Source organism: Ischnura elegans, chromosome 2 (assembly GCF_921293095.1).
Source record: "Ischnura elegans chromosome 2, ioIscEleg1.1, whole genome shotgun sequence".
NCBI lineage: Eukaryota > Metazoa > Arthropoda > Insecta > Odonata > Coenagrionidae > Ischnura > Ischnura elegans.
Window position 1 is genome coordinate 36243641 of NC_060247.1, and position 3727 is coordinate 36247367.

At 38.2% G+C, this 3727-nt stretch overlaps 1 non-coding gene across 1 annotated transcript; it reads right to left on the reverse strand.

The window, feature by feature from the left end:
- Nucleotides 1-3453: 3453 nt before the first annotated feature.
- Trnaw-cca lies at nt 3454-3525 on the reverse strand. Its single transcript has one exon. It is a non-coding gene; the product is annotated as a tRNA-Trp (tRNA).
- Between the last annotated feature and the right edge of the window lie 202 nt (nt 3526-3727).

Genomic DNA, 3727 nt, shown 5'->3' on the forward strand with positions numbered 1-3727 from the left:
ATGACCGTGGGTAATTTCGAGAGTAAACCGGTAGGTACTATAGTACTACTGGTTTGCATGCCTACGACGGGCTATGGCGATTAAGGGGTAGGAGACCTGTTAAAGGATATCGTGGAAGTAATCAAACAGGTAATAGGGGATGAGAATCTCATTATATTCAGAGACTGGAAAGCTGTACTTAGAGAAGGCCAATGAAGAGCAATGACGGAGATCTCATGATTGAAAATGAAGAAAAATCGAAAAGATGGAGGGAGTACCTGGAAGACTTGTGCAACGGAAACAAACTTGCTTCCCAAATAATTGAAGAGGGAAGTGAAGTCGAAAAGGATGACAAGGGTGGTTCAATCTTAAGATCCGAATTTGACGACGCAATGAATAGCAAACGAATGATTCAAGCATCCAGCATTTACGATTTTAATGCAGAGCTGATGAAAAATATTGGGGAAAAGTTATTAACTCGGCTCAGCCAAACCATTTGAAGTATGTACACAACAGGAAACATACCAAGGGACTTAGAGAAGAACATCATCATTCCTATTCCCAAAAAGAAGAGGACGGAAAAATGTGATGATTTTGGGACCATTAGCCAAACGACTATGAAATTGATTCATCTGCAGCATAATACAACGGAAAGTAGAGGACTTCCTGGATGAAGACCAAGAGCACATAGGAAGCCATATTGCAGTAGCGGATACAGAAAAAACTCAAGGGGGGCGCAAAATATATAGATATCTAAGGCTATATTTACTTTTATCGTAAAAAATATATTCAAGTCACATACAAAGTTTAAGAAAGTTTTATTTGAACTGATTATAGACCTTTACAACACAACGACATGTTATGGTATAAAAATTTAAAATTGTAGGTCTGCAATGTACGGCAATGCGGGCGGGGCAAGGGGGCGCGCGCCCCCTATGTGTGTTTGCCATTGCATATTGGCTCTTCGTCTGCTCGTAGGAAAGAGAATGGAGAAGAATAAACCTAATTTCTCGCATTTGTGGACTTAGAAAAGACTTTTAATGACGTCGATTGGAATTTAATACTCAAAATCATGAAAGAAATAGGAGTTTTTTTTTAATCATCAAAGGAGTATCCACAATTTATACATAAACTAAGCAGCTGTATTAACTCTGTGTCCAACTGCGAAGACGCAAGAGTAAGGAAAAGAGTGAGATTAGGGAGTTTTCTGTACCATATAACCTTGAATTTTGTCATTGAGAAAGCTATCAACGAAATAATAGAGAGAGCTCTAGGAGTGAAAATCCGTGGCGAAAAAATTAGCATGCTACTAATTGCCGATGACATAGCAATCATAGCAGAGACACAGAGAGACCTGAAGAAAATACATTTACCTTTCGAAAACATAATGACTAGATTATGTTTAACAGCTTGCAGCAGAAGAGAATAGGGGAATACCAACCACAGGCTAGAAAACCATGCACATGAGGGAGTGAAAACGTCCTGCTACTTGGGTAACCGTGTGACCGACAATGGGCGAAGCAAGAAGGAAATTGTGAGTAGAATAGCCCAAACATAGAGGACATTCTTCAAAAAGATTAGTCTTCTTACTACTGAAAATATAAGCGTTGAAGTCGGGAAGCAATTTATTATGATTTATGTTTAGAGCCCTCTTTTTAAGGTAGTGAGCCATGGACGATGACGGCAGCGTAGATATTAAGATTTAGAGCTTTCGAATGTGGAGTTATAGAAGAATGATGACTGATCGCGTGAGTTATGCGGACATTCTAAGAAGAGTTGGTGAATAGAGAGGTCTATTGAAAAAATTGGTTAACAGACGTACACCTCAATCAGCCAAATCATGAGAAACGAGAATCTGATGAAAACTATCGCTGAAAGGAAGATGGAAGGGAAGAACGGTAGAGATAGGCTACGATGAGATGCATGGAGCCGGTGATGAAGGATGTAAAGCAGAAGAATTTTAAAAGATTAGCAAATAGGAGAACTGCGTGGAGAGCTGCTTCAAGCCAATCTTATTGTTAGTATTGAAGACTGTTGAAGATTATGAATATTTAAAACGCTACAGCCTATCTTTATATTCAAGAATCATATTCCAATCGCATTCTGGTAAGAAAATAAGGTGAAATTAACCGGCGAAGTTAAGCGCAATCGCTGCTGCAAATGCCATGCATTTTTTAAACGTGAAAGCTTCCTGCCGAAAAAGCGCGTCTTTTAGTAGTTACGAAAAAGCCCACTTGTGGCGTTAGCAGAAGAGCGTACGCCAGCGACATCATATCGAGAGGGTGGTCGCTGAGGGAAACTAAGTAGTGGGCTGAAGTGTAAGTTTCTCACGGCAGATGGCAATTGCGTGCAGGGGGTGTCGGTCGGTCTTTCCGAATCTTCCGCGGGAAAATATTTCTCCATTGATTGAATATTATTTTATTATAACCAACAATAAGCATACAACTGTAACCATAGCGATCAAAGCAACGGTGTGATGAAACTATCGTCCGTATAACAACACGCTGGAGCTTCTTATGAAATTATAAATTATCCGTAAAGAAATATTTTATGAATTGGTCATCATCTTAAGCAGAGGAAACTTAGCTGTACTTTAGTGACTGTATTTTAGTGTCTAAATAGTTTTTTTATCTCTCACTAAGTATTTATAAAATAACTTTTCTAGTTTGAAGAGTAACATGAGTTTTCTTTTGAAAACTCAGTGGAAATATTACAGTATTTATGGCATGAAAACTGCATTTATTATTTTCGAATAAGTTCGATAAAAAGTTGTTCAATGGCCCCAGGCCTGAGGATGACGCAGTGCGTTGAAACCATGGAGTTTTTCATTTACCTTGTCTTCCATCTTGTTTTCTTTGGCATTAAAATTCAATATTTAATTAATTTTGGCTCAGAACAAAGCTTTATTTCATTAATTAAATTTAAGTATTTTATTTCATAAAAATGGCGCAGAAAACTTTATTCTCGGTAGCTGTTACTTTTGTTTCCTTCCCTGCAGTTTTCTTACCAAGTTTACCAGTAAGGCAAAAAGAAATCTTAGTTTATAAGTTTTATTATTATAAGGAAAAATATTGTTGGTGGTAAGCGTCAGCTATTAGTTTTTGATGTAAATATATTAGCTGGAATAAGTAAATATCGTTATTTTTTCGTCTTTAATTATTGTTTCGAGGTCAAGAAACGTCCTGCCGTATATTTTCGTCATTAGTAGGGCTAAATAACATTGCTATTTGAAATTTTCCTCAATGGCGCCAGCAGATACTTCGTCTGTAAGATTTTCCGTGAAAATTAAAGACCACCTTTCCTTAGAAAATTTATATCATGTTTTCGTTTATAAGTGTTGAAAAGTTTCAAATGGAAAAAGTCATTTTTTAGTTTTGAACACATATTCCAGTTTCAGTCGACTGTAATTTTTTTCCAATGCCGATTTTGTTCCTAGATTTCAAAAGTAATGACTGTGCAATGCTGGAAAATGTTTGACCCCGACGTGATTTGAACACGCAACCTTCTGATCTGGAGTCAGACGCGCTACCGTTGCGCCACGGAGTCATGTGTTTAGTGATAGCGAGCCGTTAACATGGTATTCCGTTAAGATTCTTAGACTGTAAGGTTGCCTCATTCGGAACTGCGCATGCGCCAGCAGAAGTCTCGTTACGTCACTGTAGACCCTGCATCCCAGCTGATCCTAGCCATTTCATTGTTTGCACGCTAGAAATTGTGAGAGAATAAGTTCCTGAGACCTTGCGCCGCC